This window comes from Neolamprologus brichardi, chromosome 1 (assembly GCF_056152115.1).
Source record: "Neolamprologus brichardi isolate AB-2024 chromosome 1, ASM5615211v1, whole genome shotgun sequence".
NCBI classification, from domain to species: Eukaryota; Metazoa; Chordata; class Actinopteri; order Cichliformes; family Cichlidae; genus Neolamprologus; species Neolamprologus brichardi.
The window spans coordinates 3,884,484-3,907,683 of record NC_142104.1 but is presented as its reverse complement, the minus strand read 5'-3'; the positions used below and the strand labels follow the sequence as shown (position 1 = coordinate 3,907,683).

General features: G+C 41.1%; 1 protein-coding gene and 1 long non-coding RNA gene across 4 annotated transcripts in view; one reads left to right on the top strand and one right to left on the bottom strand.

Annotated features, from left to right (window-relative positions):
* The window catches only part of si:ch211-186j3.6 (neural-cadherin), a 359,727-nt gene that overhangs the window by 323,824 nt on the left and 12,703 nt on the right, over positions 1-23,200 (top strand). The window lies entirely within an intron of this gene.
* On the bottom strand, positions 16,065-22,059 carry LOC102779674 (uncharacterized). Of its 2 annotated transcripts, none has more exons than XR_436510.2 (4): positions 22,001-22,059; positions 17,269-17,389; positions 16,948-17,021; positions 16,065-16,780 (listed from the first exon to the last, which is right to left on the bottom strand). It is a non-coding gene; the product is annotated as an uncharacterized LOC102779674 (long non-coding RNA). The 2 variants fall into 2 exon arrangements; XR_436509.2 differs by having other exon boundaries at positions 16,952-17,021.

Here is a 23,200-nt window from a genome sequence, read left to right as displayed (position 1 = left end):
TGTGAATTTTACCAGATGGGAATTCTTTTTAATGATTATTCAGATTCTGCACGAATGTGCTCGTTTACTTCGTTGGACCTGTTGTGCAGAGTTGAGGGTACATTGAGATCCTCGCTGACCTAAATCTTAAGAACGTCTGTGAAAGCTTTTTAATATCACATCTCTCCCTTCATAATGAAGGTTATTCCAAAGCTTGGAGCAGGACCTTTTATACTCCCCCATGATGCCATATTTATTCTCAGACTAAAGTAGTTTTACATTCATAGTTCAGAGAAATTTTGGTTTTTTTTATGTAGGTCCTCTGTGAATCCCGCTTATTTCATGAGTGCATGAGGATATTTGCTCTCATTGACATCATACAGATAAGAGTAGAAAAACTGTTTAGAAAAGTGTGTACTCTGAACTTTTGGTTAACAAAAAGACGTCCAAGCGTGTAACTGTGTATGTGTAACATGACAAATCCTATTTAAGCGAATCTTCTTTATCTACAGATGTAATTACAGTTCAATTATTTAGCTCATCTGACTGAAGCTTGTGGTGTCCGTTGCCTGTTTGTTCATTCATCTCTCTGTTTTGCTACTCCTACAGTGTTGGTCAGATTTAATCAAACTTGTACACGATTGTGGTCAAAGTCAAGGTCACAGTAATATATGGTCATTTTATGGTCACCGTTCCCTTTTTCCAAAAACTGCTGCTTAAAGTGTTGGTTCGGATTATAATTTTCATGAAATGAGTGTTTGCATGGACTAATCTGTGTACCTAGGTTAGGTATCCTGTTATGATGACGATGATGGTCATAATGGTGTGTGTCATGATGGTGGAGGGAGTGGTCTTACTGGTTGACTCCCACATTATCCCTTTAAAGCCGGCCGGAGCGGGCACGCTCTGTTTTGCGTAACTATTTTAAAATCCCGGTAGCACTGCAACCACGTGAGCTAGCTACTTACATCTTATGCCATCAGCTTGTCCTCGGTCACAGTTTCCTTCCACATATAGTTTTGCAAAAACTGCATAAAAAGCACTTGCAGCAACAAAAACATAATATTCCAGAAAAACGCTTTGCCGATCCGATCAGCTGTTTGTAACACTTCCTACGTCCATCAGCGCGAACTATCGCATGTCCGCCATGACCTGCCCGAAACCGGAAGTGACGTCATTTTGCGGAAATGTAGTTTTTATTTACCATCAAGGCCTCAGGAGTCTATACTGGTGTTTTTAAAAGTTATGTTTGACTTTCTGACTTTCTGTGTCGTTTCTGGGATGCTTAGGACTCATATTGCACTGCTGGAAATAGTTTATTTTGATGCATATGCTGCTTTTTTGCAAATTTGCACTATAATATTTATTTTCGTTTTTCCTGCAGTATATAAAAATTGGTGTATTTCAAAAATAAAACTATGAAGACAATCAAAATAAATTCCCTGTGGTGGGAAACTATTTTGTGCAACTTTTTTGTATTTACAGTTTTGAGGGATAAGCCTCTTAAATTTCTCTAACTAGAAATATATGTTAAAAAAACAAAAACGATTTTACTTTTTTTTTGTAGTTTATTGCACTTTTTTGCAATGTATGTAACTACTATGCACTTAATGCAGACATATTATTAAAATTTGGGCTATAATGGTTGTATTGATGTATAGCAACTTGAAATGCTCCCAAAAATGGCTCCACAGCATGTAAAAATATAATATAAGCTCTGGCGGACTTGGTTCTATGGTAGGTCTTAAAGGGTTAGGAAAGCTTAGTTGGATCCTCACTACCACCATTATGTCAACATTATTAATATGCCCAATGCTTTTTATGACCGTGGTTACAGCTGACCACGATGCTTCTGAACTCAAACACTTTTGTTTGGTGGTAAATGGGATCAAGTTGTCCTGGATATGACTGTGAGCCTCTCTGATGTCTCAATGGATGTTAATTCTCATTAGTTTGTGCAGTACAGCCGACCCCCTCTGCACTTTACACATTACAGTAGCCTGTAAATTGTGATGGATTGTGAGCGAGATTAGCTATTATGATCTGGTTTGTTTTAAAAGGTAGGTGGAGAGCTTCAGTGAAACATTGGATTAACAGGACGCCTCACTGCATTAGCAGAGTAAATGATCCAAATCCAGGGATCTCCTTTCAGCAGATTAAATTAAATCAACCTGAATCCCTATACAGTAACTGTTTGTGCTGCTATGTAAAACTGTACTATATACAGTGCATATATATATATATATATATATATATATATATATATATATATATTAGGGGTGCAACGATACTCGTATCGATATCGAACCGTTCGATACAGTGCTTTCGGTTCGGTACGCATATGTATCGAACGATACAACATTTTTAATTTATTTTATCAACTTTCCTTCTGACGATGCTGTCTGTGTTGAGCGCTCGGTGGATCTGCGCTCGACAGTGCAGCCTAGGCGGAGTAGTCGAACACAGATTCACTGGGCGCAGGGCAAGCTAGCTAGACAGAAGCTAAGCTCGTTGCAACATGGCAAATTGAACCTCCCCCACCCTCATTCAGATCTGGCGTTTGGAACTATTTTGGTTTTCATGTGACGTATGACCCTGAAGGTAAGCGTGTCATGGACAAAAGTAAAACAGTATGTTGGATGTGCCAGCAATGCTCAATTGGTGGGAACTAGTGTGTTAGCGCAGTTAGCTCGTTAATGTGTTGACGTCTTCCAGCCCCACTCATGAGGCGATCCGCGGTAGCTCGTTAACGGAGATTTGCCGTGTTGTGACCTTAACGTCATTTCAGATTAACGCTGACAGCACTAGTGGGAACACAACGAATATGACTGCACATTTACTCCGACATCATCCTAGTGCAAAGACAAGTGGAAGCAGACAAAAATAAGCACGCATGCTACAAACTTTACCCGAGTCATTTAGACAGCCGTTAGCACATGATTCTCCTTATGGGGACCTGATATGTTTAATATGCTGCTGAGAATATAGCCCAGAAGAAGCGTATAGTATAGCTTTTATTTTGGAAAGAGACATTTCTCCATAATAAACTCTCTTTTCCAAAGATGAGTGATTCCTCAATCAGATACAGGGCTCGCAAAATCGCTAGCCCGACGTCCTGGGGCTTTTTTCCAGTCGGGCTACCAAAATCTATCTCTGCCCTGCCCGTCGGCCTATCGTAGGAAGGAAAAATATATGTCAATGCTTTTGCATTCTTTCGGAAATGTAGCTGGGTAATTATGTCATTGGCATCGGCCACTGTCAATATGTGACATACTGAAATCGCGTTTGAATTTGCGCTTGTTTTTTGCTTTCACTTTGCAATCGCGTGAACTGTGTATAGAAAGCGACAGTACTGATTGGTGAGTGATGATAATTTGCGCACCAATTCCTCTGACATCGTCTTATCAATCGTTAGCTTACTATGCAAACATGACAAGTGAAATCTCCTGCAGCTTAAACATGTGAGAGGTTGATCGCGCAGAGAATCGCTGAGCGTTATGTTAGTGCGTGTGTAAAAGCAGCAGGATATATATTTTAGTTCTGCTGAGCCAAATAAGACAGGTCAGGGTGAAGAAGTGACAAAACGGAAAGGTTATGACAAATCAGACTATAAGGCAAAAAGAAAGTGCAGCTTTATGGTTTCATGGACAAAAGAATTTCTGTGGCTGCAATATGACGAGCTAAATAACCAGGGCTGCACATAAGTGGTCCGCAGGTGCGCATTCGCTGTCAAAATAAAAACCCGCACAAGATAAGAAGTTGCAACGCGTGTTTGCGTACATAAGATTTTAAGGAAGAGGACAGACATTTGTTTAGAACTCTTAAAGATGTCGAAGAAGCTCCTTTAAGCAATTACTGTGATGTTCCTCCACCTCCAAAGAAATGTTAGAAGGAGTCCGAACCACAAAAGAAGCGCGTATTCTCGGAAAAGTGGTTGCAGGAGGTGAGCTGGCTTCAAACAAATGATGAACGCACAGAGATGTGGTGCAGAATGTGCCGTGAAAATTTAATAAATGACAAATTAATAAAAAGGCATGAACATTTTTTTTGTATCGAAAAAATATCGAACCGTGACACCAAAGTATCGAACCGAACCGAACCGTGAATTTTGTTGTATCGTTGCACCCCTTATATATATATATATATATATATATATATATATATATATATATATATATATATATATAATGCAGTCCTGTAAACTAAGTACATTCTTAATATTTTTAAGAGGGTAAATAGCAGCCAGGTTCTGCTAATCAAACACTTCTTTAATGGATCATTAGCACGTGTGGGCACCTCTAAAAAAGTGTAGTTTTGTCAGTTTGTGGCTCTGGAGCTTTCTGGTGTGTGTTAATACAATGATGCAAACTTCCCAGAAGTGGTCGGTCTCCCCAAGGTCAGACTGGGCAACACTCAGAGAAACTGCAAAAAGCCCAAGAGCTGCATCCCAGACTCTACAGTCCACAGTTAGCATGTTAAATGTTAAAGCTGTTGGACTGAGTAAGCAGGGCTTGGTTGGAAGGGTTACCAGGGAAAAAACTCCCGTACTGTATTTGTTATGGCTTTATATTATTATCATAATATTTGGAATGTCTTAAAATGAAGAAGATTTCATAGCTTACAGGTGATAATGGACTGAAGATAGAATAGAATAGAAATATCCTTTATTGTCCCTCATTGGGGAAATTGTTCCAGCAGCAAAGTGACAGGTGGATGGAGCAGTTGGATTCAAAAAATAATGTGCAACATAATGAACATAATGCAGAGATATTAACAACTATAATATAAGTATAATATAAACAACTTGTTGTGTTTGTTGGGAGCAGTGATGGTTATAAAGTTTAACAGCTGCTGGGAGGAAGGACCTGCGATATCGCTCCTTTGTTCTTCATGCATGGCATAAAGACATTGTCCAAGAGTGATGCAGAGTTCTTCTGTCTCCTTCCACCTTAAAACAGAGCTGGCCTTCCTGATCAGCTTCCAACTGCTTCAGCTTCCTTTCAGCAATAGATTAGCTGCTGTTCCAACAGACAACACCATTAGAGATGGCTGCCACCACAGCGCCCCCTGGTTCCACTGGCACCAGTCCACAAAGTCCTGAATCCACTGTCTGTACTCTGACATATCCTCACCCTAATGAGGCTAGCGATGGGAGAGTCATTTGAGAACCTTTGTAGATGGCAGCCTGGGTAGAAGTCACGGGCGACCGTGGCTCGGGGGGTTGGGAAGTGCATCTGTAACCGGAAGGTCGCCGGTTCGATCCCTGGGCTCTCTGTCCTGGTCGTTGTGTCCTTGGGCAAGACATTTTACCCTACCGCCTACTGGTGTTGGCCAGAGGGTGGCGCGATATGGCAGCCTCGCTTCTGTCAGTCTGCCCTACAACCGTAGCTGCCTCCACCAGTGTGTGAATGTGAGAGTGAATGAATAGTGGCATTGTAAAGTGCTTTGGGTGCCTTGAAAAGCGCTATATAAATCCAATCCATTATTTCATTATCCATTTTTAAGTCTGAGGTGTAGAGGGTGTCCTCACCTTCTGTGGGCGACCAGTGAGGTAGTCCAGTATCCACTAGGACAGGTGGTGGTCCACTCCTGACAGCTCCAGCTTGTCCCTCAGAGGTCGGATGGTGTTAAAAGCACTGGAGAAATCTTCCAGGCTTCTCTGGGTGGGTCAAAGCTTGGTGCAGGAGGTAGATGATGGCATCATCCACCCTGATGCCAGGCTGGTAGGCAAACTGCAGCTGATCCAATGAAGAGCTAAACAGGGTGCGATATTTTAGGACCCGCCTCTTAAGGGTCTTTATGAGGCTAGCTGATGATGTCCTTTGGATGTGTAGTCTATTGTACTGGTACCACACCGGAGGTCTTCCACAGCTGTGCTACTTTCCCCAGCTTCAGGCTCATATTGAACATGTATCCCATGATGCCACACAGTTGGTCTGCGCAGCACCTCCGGAGGCTGATGCCATCAGGACCTGAAGCCATCGGGATCTTTGGCAGCTCGTTCCTCACCTGAAGTGTTGAATGTGACAGGATGGTGGTGAGGGAGGGGGGCTGTGGGATGGACTTTAGGCAGTAAATTTCACAGGTAAAGCTGTATAGCAGCCCTTTGTCTCGCCTGTGAGCGGATCAACTGAAACATTCTGGTGTTTGATTTTCTGTTGTTAAAATCCACATTTTTCTTTCTTTCCTTTATGTTTTTGCTTGTTGAATATTCATCCACCTGTACCTTTTAGCTTTGTATTCCAATCCCTGAAGGATCCTCTGCTGAGAAAGCGCCTCGGGCTCAGTCGTACTCAGAGAGCTGTCAGTACAATGACATGTTCCCGTTGTTTAATTGAGGACAATACAACAGAACAGTAAAGAGCAGTATGAGACGAGCACACAGCCCAAGAAGAGAAAGCAGATCAGAGGAGTGCAAAATAAAACAGGACGACGCACAATACCAAAAGAAAACAAGAGGGAGCTGAATAGATAGCAAAGCAGGGGCTGCGCGCAGCACGGCGAGAGAAAGAAAAAGTGGGAGATGTGTGGCGAGGAAGATGGTGTCGGTGTCACACTGCTGCTGGCCATGTCTGATTGTCTCATTGGTGATTCACAGGGCACCTCTTTCACACCCGGAGACCAGCCAGACACTCAAATGATCATTTCTCCTTTTCTTTTCTCCTCCATTCCAACATCTTCCTTCAAATTTGGCTCCGGGCTTATATTAAATGCGACATCCAACCTTGATCCTGTTGAGGCTCAGCGCTGTTTTAAGTGTTAATTACTTGATTTGTAGGCGTATAAGGTGCTGTTTACCCAAACCTGCAGAAATTGAGATCAATGCTCCGGGGGCTTTGGTAGTAATTTCAATCGGTAGAGCATCCTGCGCTCGATCGGTCAAGCATTCCTCTCTCTGAAATTTAAGTAGCAGCGAGAGAAACTTCTTTTTTTTTTAAGCCTTCATCAAATATTGCTTGTGCACACTCCAAATGTTTGAATAGCAAGAACAAAAGAAGGGCAGCAACTCTCAAAAGCAGTTCTCTGAGAATGTTGTGATTGGTGAAGATTAAAGACAAATTCAACGTTCATATTCGCTCATTCCCTTTGATCCTGATCTGTTGTGTGGTTTGATATGGTCAGCTATGAGCTTGTCTGCTGGTACTGAGGTTTTACAACATGAAGGCTTCATAGTTGGTGGGGTGTGTGTGTATCAGGGTTTTAATCGTTTTGCAATTTTCATTAGTTTTTATTTTTTATTTAGTTTTGACTTCAGATTTTCAATTTTATATCAGTTTTAATTAGTTTTTACCAATTGTTTGCTAGTTTCAGTTTAGTTTTGATTAGTTTCAGTTAAAGTTTTAGTCGTGTTTGCAATAATTAAGTGTAACAAAATCCCAGTTTCATCATATCAGTCATTCTCTTCTGCTTATCCTTGGGTATGTTGCTATTCCAGCTACCATACTGCACCCTGGACAGGTCGCCTGTCTGTTGCAGGGCTAACATGCAGAGACAGACAACTCACATTCCCACCTATGGGTTCTTTAAATAAATAAATAAAGGCAGATGAACAACGATTGATACCAGGCAACTATAAAATGTATATCTTGGCCCCAATGAGACTATTAACTCTCGCAGCACTGGGTGTTCGTAATTGTGGTTCAAGTTAATTGATAAACATTTTGAAGGTAATTGACTCACACAGTTGTGTAGATATCCCCGTCCTGTTGTCTCGGGATGCATCACGCTGCCTTGCCTGGGGTTAGCTTCTGTTTTCTGGGGATGAGGGTTGAGTGTGCTCCCTTACCTTCTCAAGGTAAGCTAGGTTAGCCTTCTTGTGTGAGCTTTTCAAGTGCACTTTAAGGTTTGTGGGATTTTTTTCCCTTTAGAAATGTCCCTCATAATTTGTCTGTTTCCACTACAAGACACTTGCTTTATCTAAAACACAGTCATATTCAAAGTAATCCCAAATTGGACTCTGGCGCTTTCTTCCGACTTTTCCTGACATGATTCTGCGCGTGGACGGAGCAGCAACACAGATGACTCGACTAACGTGCTGCCACCTGCTGGCATAATGAGGCACAGCATGAAAAAAACCTGGAAACTAAACTTCATTTTCACCCTAGACACGCACACATCAATGAAAACTAAACACATTTTCGCTCTAAATTCAGTTAATTTTAGTTAGTTTTGTGAACACTCATTCCAGTTTTAGTTAGTTTTCCTTTTTATTTAAACAGTTTTTATTTTTATTTCCATTAACGAAAATGTTTTTTCACTTCTAGTTTTCGTTAATGATAATAACCTTGGTGTGTATGTATTCTAGCACCTCCAGCACATAAGTCATTTTAACGTGTGTGATACTAAAGATGAATCTTTAATAAGTGGGGTGATCCTTGACTTTACTTTCCATTTGTACCAATTTGACATTTGTAGTTCGACTGAGACATTTCAACAGCTGTTTGCTAGATTGCTATCAATTTTCAAGAGGTGGTGGTGTCAGAAACACACTTGACTGAGAGGCTACTATTGGAGGATTGACTGGGAACATTTTAAAGGCTTCCTTTTATTTCCTGTTTGACTGGTTTAACCTACAAAAGTTTGGAAAAATGGTTTACCCATTACCCATTAGTAAAGTCCTGTTATAAAGCCTTGAGGTCAGTGTAGGGTTAGAGATGTGTAATAGCAGATTATATTAGTCGCAGCCACTTTAGAATTTCTCCATCCATCCATTCGCTTCTGCTTATCCTTTTTCAGGGTCGCGGGGGGCGCTGGAGCCTATCCCAGCTGTCATAGGGCGAGAGACAGGGTACACCCTGGACAGGTCGCAAGTCTGTCGCAGGCCAACACACAGAGACAAACAACTATTCGCACTCACATTCACTTCTGCATTCACACCTATGGGCAATTTAGTTTAATCAATTAACCTTTCCCCACTAACTGCATGTCGTTGGACTGTGGGAGGAAGCTGGAGTACCCGGGGAGAACCCACGCAAACACGGGGAGAACATGCAAACTCCACACAGAAAGACCCCTGATGGTGGAATTGAACTCAGGACCTTCTTGCTGTGCAGCAACAGTGCTAACCACCGTGCTTTAGACTTTCTAATGAACCCTTATCTTAACAGCATACACTCGCCAGCAGCTGATGGTATTGGGTTGGATTTTGCCTGAATTTTCATGGCATAATTTCAACAAGGTGCTGCAGAAAAAGAGATTTTGGTCCATATTGATTTGATAGCATGTTAGCTGCACATCCATGATGTGAATCTCCTGTTCTACCACATCCCAAATTTGCTACTATCCTGATATCACAGCAGAAATCAAGGCTGCTGAGACCAGGCCGGGCTTATTTCTGGTGAGCCCATGTTAGCTGACAGGAAGCAGTGTGGTCTCCTGCTTCTCTGACCCATCCGGTTCAGCATACTGTGCGTTCAGAGATGCTTTTCTGCAAGTAGTTATTTAAGTTATTGTTACCTATTCATATGATAAAGGAAATGTGAGTACAGAAAGTCAGCATTTTACCAAAAAAAAATCTGCTAATGTAACAGGGTCATAAATCACATTGTTATAATTACACAAAATGTGTCCTAAACCCCCAAACCGTTCCTTTTATACCTGACTTTTAGGACCTCCAAGCCTGTAGTTATGTTCATTATCAGTTAGAGCCCCTCCTCATTCTTTTCTTCTTCTTTGGTGCAACCCTATAAATACAGTGTACCCCTTTTGCCTCTCCCCTTTTCTACAATTCCCCTGTGGGAGAGGTGGGTGTCATTTCTTTCCAACACCTTAAAACACACATATAATGCATATTTCGCCACCCTGATGTTTCTGATTGCGATTTTAGTTCAATTATTGTCATTATTAAGCCTGTTTTTGTTAGATGTTATAAGTGTGTAGTATGTATGTATCATAAATGTGTTTTAGGCGCCATAAATGCTAGCATGAATATATACTCCTTGCTAGCTTGGAAGTTGTGGTGGGTTGAGCTAACCCTCTTCCCCACTGTTTGTATTTGGTCGTAGGAGCTGGAGTGGGCAAATTATTTACTTGGAGGTCTTTCTTTCTTTTACCTTTTTTATCAAACACAACGCAGAATCACACCGGTTACACTAATACTTATTAACTTAAAATTTCGAGTAAATATCATTTGTTTTATATCACAGTAAAAACAGATCAGGTCATTTTGATATAAACAGCTGGATTACCAGCTGGAAACCAGCTTCATCATTAAAACTTCAGCTGGATTTTTCTTTGTTCATCTCTCTGTAGAAAAACAGACCAGTGACTCATCATGACCTGTGGGGAAAAATAATGTATGTAAATCCGCTTGAATTTTTAGCATCATTTATATATAAGGAAATGCATGATTTTGTGCCTGATTTCATCATGAAAGAACAAATGCAAAACCTCATGAAGATGAAATAATGCATGACCTCATTCATGCCTCGATGCGTGAACAATGCAAAACCTAATGTGGGCTAGATGTTAGGACGATTCCTGATGTCATTAAAACATTGAAATGATATTTTTAGCTTGAACATCCAGGGAGTAGTCTTAGAGGAGTCATGTTTCTCCTCCACTGATTGGACTGTGAGACCAGCAGCACTGACACAGTCAGTCCCTGGGGTGCTCCTCGGGGGTTGTGAGTTCAGAGCAAAGTTTCTAGTTCAGAAATGTCAGCACGGCTCCAAACCGAGTCAAAGTCCAATTGGCAATCTCTTGAGTATTTTAATGATTAATGGCATAGTCCTCTGAATGTATCATGTAGCTGGAATATTGATTCTGCACAGCGCAATGCAAATTAATTTATTCTTTTTGCTTCTTCTGGCTTTTGCGTGTGTGTAGCGTAGATATCATCCCTTCTTTGCACGCACCTCTGTGCCCTCATGTTGTGTTTCAGCAGCTGTTTTTCTCTCAGGATTATGTTGTTATTGCATTATTAACTTGGCTTATTACTGTTGGTTTGACACTGACATCCAATACTTGCTTGTTTTTCTGAACACTTTTTCTCTTTAACTCATTCCAAGTTTTTTCCTTTGAAAAAAACCCCATAAAGGACTTTTTTATAGCAACAAAGAGCTGCTCGGGGTAAACGACAGTAATGCTACCTTTACTATTTCATTCATTTAAATGGTAAATGGTAAATGGCCTGTATTTGTATAGCGCTTTTACTAGTCCCGCCTAGGGACCCCAAAGCGCTTTTACACGTCCAGTCATCCACCCATTCACTCTCACATTCACACACTGGTGGAGGCAAGCTACAGTTGTAGCCACAGCTGCCCTGGGGCAGACTGACAGAAGCGTGGCTGCCATATCGCGCCATCGGCCCTTCTGGCCAACACCAGTAGGCGGTAGGTGAAGTGTCTTGCCCAAGGACACAACGACCGAGACTGTCCGAGCCGGGGCTCGAACCGGCAACCTTCCGATTACAAGGCGAACTCCCAACTCTTGAGCCACGATCGCCCCAATTTAATTCAATTTAGTTCAATTTAATTTATATCGCGCCAAATCACAACAGTCGCCTCAAGGCGCTTTATACTGTAAGGTAGATTGTACAATAATAAATATTCAAAAGATAGATAAGTTTGCATTTGACTACAGAAAAGCAGTCAAATGCAAACTTATCTTTTTTAAACAGTCATGTCAGAACATCAATAACGTAGGCTCTATGTAAAAGATGAACATAGACAGCATGGTTTGTAAAGCGATGATGGCTATTATCTTCAAACCTTGGGAAGATTCAGCGTTACATTTTTTCCACCATGTTAATCTAAAGAAATTCAGTTACCTTCTTTTTAAGTTTTCAGGACCACTGTGACTTGGATGATTGCGAATCAGACATGCTGCCACCATGTTTTTGTTTTTAGAACCAGAAGTAACAAATGTTGACTTATCGACCAATACTAGCAATCAGGTGCAACACACTGATGCATATACATGATAATTAGCTCTAAGTAACAGAATAGTTAAAGACTAGAATGTCACACTCAGAGCCTGGTTCTGCTGGAGGTTTCTTCCTGTTAAAAGGGAGTTTTTCCTTCCCACTGTCGCCAAAGTGCTGCTCATAGGGGGTCATATAATTGTTGGTTTTTCTCTGTATGTATTATTGTAGGGTCTACCTTACAGTATAAAGCACTTTGAGGCGTCCGTTGTTGTGATTTGGCGCTATATGAATTTCTGTCTTCTCTGTTAGTACAATTAATCAAACCCCATTTTCTATTATTTTTAAAATTGCCTTTAAACATCCTTATTTTTGCTGTAAATTTATATTTTTATTTGGACATTGCTTCCAGCTCTGAAAAAGCCAGCGCCTTAAATCTGCATTCTTTCTGCTGGCCAGCAGGGGGCGACTGTGGTTACACAGTCATAGTTGTAGTGATACTAACATACATTTAATTCTATTAGCCAATCAGCAATACAGCAGCTACTATGACAAATATACTAATGAACAATACAGACGTCTGTGGATGATAACAGCAGGTCTGAGTATTGTTTTTAAAACAAATCTTAAAAACTGAAGTTTATCGTTCATTGTTTACACCCTTCTCTCAGAGGTTTGTAGAAATCCCAGGGAAGCAGATGCAGCTTCAGGTCATTTGAAACTTTCTTAAATTAGGCTGGTTTTGCCATTTTTTTTCTTGGCAGATCCTTTCAAGTTCTTTATATTAGATTGGAAGAATCTGTTAGCTGCCATTAGAGCTCTGCAGAAATGCTTTAATGTGTTTTTATTTTTCTATGATGCAGCAGAGGAGCTGCTGAGCATTCTTGGGAATTAGACCCTCCTCTGCCTTTTTCACCTGAGGGGATACTCTGGCTTCCTGCGAACTTAAAGCTGGGTGCTCGATCCGCTCTGTATCTGTCGATGAATAATGGAACGGGTTCCTGATCTTGTCCTCTGATGTTCTGAGGGGTTGGGTACCAGGCTGTAGTAGCAGCACCATGCTGTTAGTTTGCAGACCTCCACCCTGTAGCCAGACTCAGTCCAACCACTGTAGTGTCGTCTGGAGGCTTAATAATGGTGTTTTGCTGTGGCTGGCTGGAACACGAATGTTGAGTACCTGGAGTTCTGCCCGAAGCGTTCAATTTTTTTCTCATCAGACCAGACCTTTTGTTTCATCAGACTTTTTTTTTTCTTGTGCTTTCAGAGTCCTTTAAATGCAGTCTGGCAAACTTTAAGCGAGCTGTCGTGTGTCTTTTACTCAGGAGTGGCTTCCATCTAGCCACTCTACTCTAAGTGTCTGATTGAAGGACTGCTACTGAGTCAGTTACTTTTGGCTGAACGGCCAACTCTCGGAAAAGTCTTGGTGGTTCCAAATTCCCTTTTCTCTGAAACACTCCAGCACTCCTCAGATCTGCTTCTTTCCCCTTTTTTAAAAAATCACAGATGAGTTTCCATGAATTTATGGCTTGGCGCTTGTTTTGACATCCACTGTGAATTGTGGGGTGTTAGATACACAGATGTGGGCCTTTGAAAACTAAGTGCAATCTATTCAATTTGCCCCAGAAGGACTCTGGTTTTATCCTTGTCAAATGAAATGAGTTACTATTATACAGATGCAGCCATAAAAATCCACCTGGACATGAAGTCCTTTACTCAAATCAGAGTTTGGGGTTTTCATTGTGTATTAAATTTGCTATGCAGTGTCTTATATGAACTAATTAATACTTCCATTACCATGCTGCTGCATGGTAAACGTACAAATTGTATTACTTTTTATTAGAATACCTATTTTTAATACTCTCTGAATATTTTCAGTATGTTTTAGGCTTAGAAGTGATACCATGCACATGCTAAAAATAAGGTACCCCTGAGCAAGGTATCGTCCCTACACACTGCTCCCCGGGCGCCCAATGGCTGCCCACTGCTTCACTGAGTGAATGGGTTAAATGCAGAGAGGAATTTCCCCACAGGGATCAATAAAGTACACTTTCTTCTTATTATTATAAAATGAACATATAGTCTGAAAGTACACATAGTATGTCCCAAAGGTCAAGAGTTCCTCTTTAAACTCCAGTGGCTATTTTTTTTAGCATTAAATGTGATGTTTTTGTATTCTGGTGAATCTGTTCATCATTGTCAGGTGGTGTTATTGGCATAGATGAGCGGTTCTCAGACTGTGGTGTGGGCCCCAGTGGTGGGTCGGGGAGTTTTTTGATGTTTAGGGAAAATTAATAAGCCAGAATTTACTGGTGCAATCACACTCATGTTTATTTAAGCTACATTCAGTGTTGATTACTGACTAAAGCTTCAGATTCTGAGGTGGGGAAAGCCCGAAAAGGTTGGAGAACCGGTTTCAATAACATTTATTGTTTTCACAAACAGATCCAATCCATGTTCACAGCATGCCACAAAAATACATTCTTCAATCCACGTCAAAACTCAAACTGAACTCTTTACTGGGCCACAGCAGATCGGTTCTAGGACATTTGCAGCAGTATAAGGGGGGCAGATGGTTTTACGCTGGGAGGTTGCTCCTGCTCCAGTGCACTAGTTTCATCATGTGTGGATCAAATAGCAACATCAAGACCAAATGTATGCTTACAAAAAAAAATAGATAAATAATCAGACGATACTGCTCAATGATCAAAAGCCAAATAGTTATTTTGTCTTAAATAATAAACCAATCTATCGTCTAAGTGCCCCACACAGCAGTGGTCTGACAGCACAGATGCAGACTCTCTTAATCTTCCCTAAACACAGCATGGACTGCTTTTTATTGAACGCACCACCAGATATCTCTTTATATGCCGTAGAATATCCCACTGAAATAGCACGAGCCCCTACGTAAATCATGTAGAGATGGATTTTCCGTAAATTAAAGCTAATTAGTGTGACAGAGACGTTGTTCGCTGGACTGTTTCATGTATGCATTGGCAGAGCTTGCAGTCTGTGCTGAAGGTGCGTGTTGATGACCGTTTGTCTTACCACCTCCTCACGCAGGAACACTGAGTATTATTCAGCTTCATGTAAATACATATTGAAACTCAAAGCCACACAGAAACACACACTCGCAAAAACCTCACAATAATCTACAGTTTGATTTACTATATTTAGATGAGGTGTTTTATTTAGAGACCATAACACCAAATGTGCCCTCACAGATAAATCATCACAGAAAGATAACTGTTTTGGGGGGGGGGGGTTCATCCATATTAGTTTATATTTGTTGTCTTGACTGTGTTTTAGGGATCTTTGCAGCAAATTCCATGTGCACGCATTTGGGCATAGTCTAAGGAGCTTGGAAAGAAAAGCATCTGGACTTCTTTAGGTTTCTTGAAGACATTTCATCCAAGAAGCTTCTTCAGTTCTAAGTACTATTGGTGGAGAGTCCCAAATTTTATTGATCCTCTGCCTAATCGCACAAACCAAGGTGTGAAAACGGGTGTGGGCCACAGTCAGCCAAGGTTTCGGGTGAACCCATTGTGAAACCTAGCCTCACCCTATCTATCATGTGACTTGCTAAGGTTATAAATGGCCCAGGATGTGAGTGAGCGTGAAGGCGTCTGGGAAGGGACCTCGAAACTGGATTATAGATGGCAGACAATTGGATGTCCCGGATGACTGAGAACCTACGGATGATCTGATATCGTCGTGTTGGTGTTGTTCCCAGATCATCATGAAAATGTTGTTCCAGGTTCAACATTGCAAGTGACCAATCACATTATTGTGACGTTATTCTTTTGCGCACCAACCCATTCGTGCATTTATGAAATTCCAATGTTGCAAGGACAATATCAATTCTGCTTAGCGTTTATTAAAGGGTTAGGGTTAGGGTCCGTTGATCGGCGGACAAAGGCGGTTTCTCGCAGCTTAAGTACAGTTTTTTGTTTTACGCCGGTTTTTCCCGAAGTTGCAAAAGTATGACATCACAACATTCTGATTGGTCACTTGCAATGTTGATCCTGGAACAACCTTTAGTATGATGATCTGGGAACAACACCAACACGAGGATATCAGATCGTGCGAGAACCTACACAGACACATTTGGGCATACTTGTCAAGTCAAAAGTCAAGTATGCCCAAATGTGTCTGTGTAGGTTCAAGGTTCAACCTTGAACCTACACAGACACATTTGGGCATACTTGACTTTTGAGTAGTGACCAGCTGGAAAAGTTCGGCACCAAACAATCAACTTCATTTATGTTTGCAGTAACATTTTAGGTCTACAACTTTTGGAGAAAGCCATCGAACAAAAATAAGCTGTTTAGGTCATCAGCTGATGTCAGATAAACTACCTTAAATGGCATTTAAATGCATTTTCACACATATACTTTAATTTCTCTGTTCCAAAACCAGTTGATGGTTTGGTTTCTTTTCATACAGAGAAAACTCTGAGCAAACTTCAATCGAACCAGCACGCGTCACTACAGAATGCTTATTAGCCAGATGTATCTGGGACAGGACCAAGAAATTGACAGCATCTAGCACACAATGGCAGATGGTGTAAGCTGTGGTTTGAGGAGGGAGTCAGAGGGGACTGGTGCAGCTCCAGAACCAGACAGAGCACCGTGTACTAATGGGAGGTGAATGATTTGAAAGAGGGAGCGAGGTCGGGGCATGTAAATTAGAACAAACAAGCTTGTAGTGCAGTGGGGTCATATATACAATGTGAACTGGAAGGGTAGTCTATGAGGCTCGTGGAAGTCAGATATGGAGAGTGGGCAATGAACCCTGTGGAGGGTTCATGGTTTCACTCTAAGGTCTTTGTTTCCCCCGCTGTAAAGAACATGCCAGGCTAGTTCTCCCATCATTCAGTCCTTGTTCCTGTCTTACACCTGGAGCCGGTCCCTGGAAGCTGGAAACAGAGGATGAGATTCCCTGCAGAGATCAATAAGTAAAAAAATAACAATAATAATCAATATAAATTGATTGTGATTTACCTGCAACTCTAATCTTTGGCTGGTTAGATGCATGTGTAGCCCTCATTTTTCAATATCACGGTTAACAGCACATTTCCATGTAGACTTTAGTGCTAGTTTGTTTACCTACTCTTGTTTCCCTGCCGGGGCTCAGCCTGCCAGCATCTGCGGATCAAACGCAGACACATCCCTCCAGCCATCTGAGATGAAAAGGAGCTTTTATATTATAAAAAGCTATTAAAGATACAATGATGGTGACAGTGTTTCAGGGTGGAAAATTACTTAACATGATTTCAATTCGACTTGAAGGCATTTGGGTTCAAAGAGAAAGACTTGAAAGTGCACCTTGGCCCAAAAACACAAAATCATTAACTTTCAATTACATATATATATTACTAAATCACCATGATTGTCATCCCAAGGCACTTTTCACAGTAAGGTAAATACCTTTCAGTATTTTAGATGGAAACCTCTATGACATAACTATTCTCTATGAGCAGAAGGAACCTTTTAACAGTAGGACGTCTCCGGTAGAAGCAGACTCTGGGAGGGCAGCCATCTGCCGCGACTGCTTAGAAAGACAAGACAGAAAAGAAGATCTTAGAGAGACAAGAAACAATAGAACAATAAACGCTCGACAGGTTGCATCTTAAGTACAGAACATGCAGTTCTCCATATACCTGCAGAAAGTGAAGGAGGAGAGAACACAGCACAAGCAGGAGGGAGACGATATATAGGTGCACCTTTGTAGAGACTTTGCTAACAGTTTTCAGATTAAAGCGTGCAGGCAGCAGTGGCTGCTGTCACCTGTAGAGCTGGATGATTGTTCAAATACTTTGGGGACCGACACTGAACTCGGCCCATCACAGGGGAAATTTGCCTGCTGATTTTTTTTTTTTTTTTTTTTGATGATGATGAAATTTCCTCAAGGCAAAAAAGTGCACAAAGTAATTTCAAATTCATTTAGAGTCAAAGCCAGCACAATGTTCCTGAGCTGCTTTTTGTCCCTCACGAGTGCCATTAAACCTGCTTCTCACTGGGACTCAACCAGCTCCTCACATGGGCCATTAAAACCTGCTTCGCCTCAACCAGCAGGCTCAGCCGGAGTCCCCTCAGTCCTTCTGGAAAATAACATTTTATTTCAGTTCTTCATTCTTCAGACAAGTAAGAGGGTGGATTCAAATAATTTATTTTTTATTTATGTTTATCTTTCCTGGAAAACTCAAAAGTGATGCATGATTTATTAAAAGCACTTCAGAGAATAAACTGCTGATCGGTATTTGTATGTTTGTTTTGTGGCTTTTTATGTTTGCGTTCTTTGTCTTTTTGTTTGTTTGTTTCTAGTTCTTTGTTTTGAAGGAAAACTCAAACTGCCCAAGATAAGTGGGTCAACCCAGCACTGCATAAAAGAAACCATCTATGTGAGGCAGTATTGCATATCCTCACTGGCTTTGTTTTATGTTACTTTACTGACCCTGTATTTAAATTCGGGTCCAAAAATGCAAATGATGACGCAGTTTTTGTAATTGTGCCTTTGCATGTCACAGCAGTGAGTTTTAAATCAAACAGTCAAGATGTGACTGAAGTGCAGGCTTTCAGCTTCAATTCAAGGGGTTTAACAAAAGTATTGCATTAACTGTTGAGGAATTATAGACATTCACAGTCCCCTGTTTTTCAGAGACTCTAAAGTAATTGGACAATTGACTGACAGCAGTTTCATGACCAATTGAGGTCCGTTGCCTTGTTATTCCATGACAAGTTAATCCAAACGTTGTATTTTGTAGCTGTTCACAGGAAATTTCAGAATGAGGTGCAGTGAGATGCTGATGCAAGCAGTGTTGCCAACTCCCCAGTAAGGAAAATCGCTATTGGCTGTCCTAAAAGTCGCTAGAAGTCGCTAAATGATGCCATCGCCTAATTTGCATAATTGGTCAGGCTAATGTAATTGTAACCAATGTTGTAGGCGAGAAAAATAACATTGTGGAGGAGACATAAAGGGAGTAAAAAACGTCCTAAATGCATTTAGAATTTATTTAGAACTACAAATTAAATTTCTTTTAGCAATTATTGTTTTTTTTAATGTCACAATTCCAACCCTGATCCTCTATCCGGGCTTGGACCGGTGTTGTGCCAAAAAGTGATTGTCTGCCAAAAACTGATTTCCAATGTTTCTGTGTATTTTTTCTGTGTAATATCTTTACGTATGTTCGTAAATACACTTCGGTGAACAGGGTTTACAAAGGGGTTATATAGAGAATTTAAAAATTATCCATTTTTCAAGTATCTTTACAACTCTGTGTTATTGTACTTACATTATAACCAATCCGGTCCTTTATCCCCACTTTAAATATTTTTACTGAACTATTGTAATATTTGAGCCATTTCTGCTGTCCAACTACTTCTTACAAAAGACATTTTTAATGTTAATTAGACTTTTTTTTAACGGCATAAATAAAGGTTATATAAAAGTCACTGACAGATTGACTGACTGATTGCGGCTTCTACCTTGTTACACTAATGTTGTTTGTAGCTCAATATGACTTTATGTCATCCATGAGGGATGCATTTGACATATGTTTCACATATTATAGCCCAACAAGTTACTTATAGCAGTTTAAATACGAGCAGTCAGTTTTTGGCAAATACCGGAAATCAGTTTTTGGCAGACAATCACTTTTTGGCACAACACCGGCAAAAGTGACCCGATATAGGCACTCTGGTGGAGTTACTTTGTGTGTTTATAAGTAGTTTTAAACCTTGTGATCCACAAAACAGCATAACAGTAAAAGAAGAACTGACTGCGTTACAGTCAGTGCGGGAGCAACGGCTTCGCTCATGCGCAGTTCGGACGCATAGACGCGAACATCTCCTGCCCTGATAGCAGCTGGGGGAGGACTACCCCTCCGCCTGTGAGTGCTTTGGCACGGGCGAGGTGCCCACGGCAGCACCCGCTACTTGTTGACAGTGTTGCCAACTTAGCGACTTTGTCGCTATATTTAGCGAGTTTTCAGACCCCCTAGCGACTTTTTTGCTAAGAAAAGTCGCTAAAAAAAGACGTGATATGGCTTTTACTCTCAACAAGCAGCGGGTGCTGTAACGCAGTCAGTTCTTCTTTTACTCTTATGCTGTTTTGTGGATCAGGGTTAAAACTACTTATAAACACACACACACACAAAGTAACTCCACCAGAGTGCCTATTTCGGGTCACTTTTGCCGGTCCAAGCCCGGGTAAAGAAGCAGGGTTGGAATTGTGACATTACAAAAAACAATAATTGCTAAAAGAAATTTAATTTGTAGTTCTAAATAAATTCTAAATGCATTTAGGACGTTTTTTGCTCACTTTATGTCTCGTCCACGATGTTATTTCTCTCTCCAGCAGCGTAGGTTACAATTACATTAGCATGACCAATTATGCAAATTAGGTGATGACGTCATTTAGCGACTTCTAGCGACTTTTAGGACAACCAATAGCGATTTTCCTTACTGAGGAGTTGGCAACACTGCTTGTTGAGAGTAAGAGCGATACGCGCTTTCACGTCAAAAAGTCGTCATAAATAAGTCTCCAATAATACCAGAAAAAATCGCTAGATTTGTCGCTGGTCGCTTTTTAGGGGGAAAAAAGTCACTTAGGGGGTCTGAAAATTTGCTAAATATAGCGACAAAGTCGCTAAGTTGGCAACACTGGATGCAAGTGAAGGAGAACATGTTTAGGCTCGAAAACCAAAGTAAACCCATCAGAGAGAGAGAGCAAAAGCTTTAGGAATGGACAGATTTTACTGTTGGTCTCAGTCTTTTAACTTCAAATATTTACTGTCGTTAATTTTCACCTGGTCTTTAATAAGTCAGACGTCATTAGCCGTGTCTGGGCCCAAACTTTGTCGCAGAGTTGAAAAACTGTCTAAATTTTTTCATCTGTAACAAAATGATCAGCGTTGCTGCTTTACCAGGTGTAACAATTAAGTTTAACATCCAGGCATCCACGAAAACAAATTTATTAAATTTAACAGAGTTAGAAGTTAGCAGGAAGTTAGCTCGCTAGCTTCTACCTAAGCATGATGTAGCATGTTCTGACTGAGAGATTTCTGAAACAAATTAATAGGTACAGCTCTGCTATCACTTCCAACATAAATGAAGACAGAAACTAAACAGCAGTGATGTTTGTAAGGTTACTGAAGTTGGGCTAGCTGCTATATAATGATGTGCTACGTGATCGCTACCGACATAGCTTTGTTAGCATAGCATAAACACAGTGAAGCTGGAGGTTGAACACCAACTTTATTCCACTCGATAAAAGTTAACCGGTACCGGTCCGAGGCCCGGGGGTTGGGGACCACTGCTGTAAACGGACCAAACTTCAGACAGGAGAACAACTGAGATAATCCATCCACAATACGAGGTTAGTCATTAACATACTGCTGCATGGGCTGGGCTGTAGTCACATTGTAAGGTTTTAAAAGCTGAGCTTTAAAATAAACAGTGGTAATAAAAACCGAGAGAGGCCGACAGTGATCACTGACTGTTTTTAGGAGCTTGTAGATTAAATAGAACAAGATGCAAAGCAATAAAACATGTTAAAAACACAACATCCTTATTAAACGCAGAGTAGTTTGGGCCCGGAAGCAGGATTCATCACGTCATCACTTAAAGATCGGATTACTATCTTTTCAAATTTGGATTAGTTTGATTGTTCTTACCTCTCAGCCATAAAAAGGTGATGGGGTATTGTCGTCACCCTGCTGGGCAGACACCTAACCATAATTATATCTGCTGAAAATCTAGACCTTGTATTCCAGTGATGTTGACCTCCATGTCAGAGGTCAAGCTTTCCGAAACTCTTCTGAATGCAATAAGTAGAGAACGAGGTGTGTCTGTCTATCAGTGCGCATCATTAGCAGCCTGTTTATCTGCAGTGCATTCTCACGGTTAATGTCTGCGCCGACTGTTTGTGGACAAAACACTGATTGCATTTATATTTTAACAGTACGTGACTCTGAACACCCCCCAAGCTGCTTCGGATGATCTGAAATTCCACACTCGATGAAAGTGAACACTTCAACCCAACAAGAACAGAGTTCAGCGATCCAAGGTGCATGCTGATGTGTTGGAAAACTCGCTAGAATGTGCACAGAATTAAAAGTACTGAATGAAGCAAGAAAAAAAAACTATTTTTAATTCTTACGTCTCCACCGCAAACATTCGCTGTAGTTTCTCTGTCTGTTTGTACCCCGTGCTCCAAAATGTCCCAGTGTGAGGGTCTATTCATAGCCGCATCTTTATCAGAGTGCAGCTGAGATACGACTGCACCTCTACGACACCACTGGCACAATTTTTTTTACAACAGGAGGTGGAGGATTAAAGAAAGGACACATTTGGATCAATAACAACAGCAGTGGAGAGTGCAAAAGATACAAAGACTCGCTGAGAACAGTTACTTTGAGAAAGCGAACTATACAGAAAACTAAGCTAAGACATTGGACAGATACTGGCCTTGGATTAAGTGTTTTATTAACTTTCCACGCAGGGCTTTACTGCCCTGTGAGCTAAATGAATTACATTCAATAAGTAATAAGAATAACTTTGGGGGCCAATTTACTTACAGTTTTTTATGCATGGATATAGTCAGTGTGGGAAGATTTGTATTACTACAGCTGAGGGGCAGTTTGGCTTCCCAAACAGTGCCTGGAAATTCAGCGCCTGCAAGGAATCCATTATTAATGTTCAACCCCATCATTTTCCGGTACATGTAGTCATTTAACTCCAGGAAACAGAGGAAAAAACAAAAAGAACTCATTGCACCTGTGAATGTGTAGAGACGTTGTCTGCTGCATATTGGTACTGACCTTAAAACCCTGTTTAAAATATAGCACAACAACAAAAGCAGCGAGAAGAAGAGTAGTGATAGATCAAGCCCACAGAGACAGATGGCTCCAGTAAGCAGAATTATAGTTTGATGAGGTAAAATCCATACTATATTATTGACCTGTGTTGACGTTCTCATAGACACTGATCTCATTGCAGGGCAGCTCGGATATTGATTGTCTGACTGGAAATCCCATTACGCACTCGCTCATTCAGTGCCATTTGAACTGCAAAAGGTACGATGGATATCCCTGCTCATCACAGAGAGTAGCGGCATGCCACCTCGCCGCACGCAGTCTTATAAAGAAAGTCGAGTTTTAAGGGTCTCTGTGCTCGACATTTACTTGTTAGCAGCGCTTGTAACACTCATCGTGAAGCGAGCGACGGGCTGGAAGTGAAGTGGTTTAGGCGAGGTTTTAAGGAGCGTGCGCGAATAGCCCAGGGCGTCTTTTGAAGATCCAGAAATAGCTGAAGGGTTTGGCCTAACGTAGCGGTTGTTGTTAAAGTTCAATGGAATCAA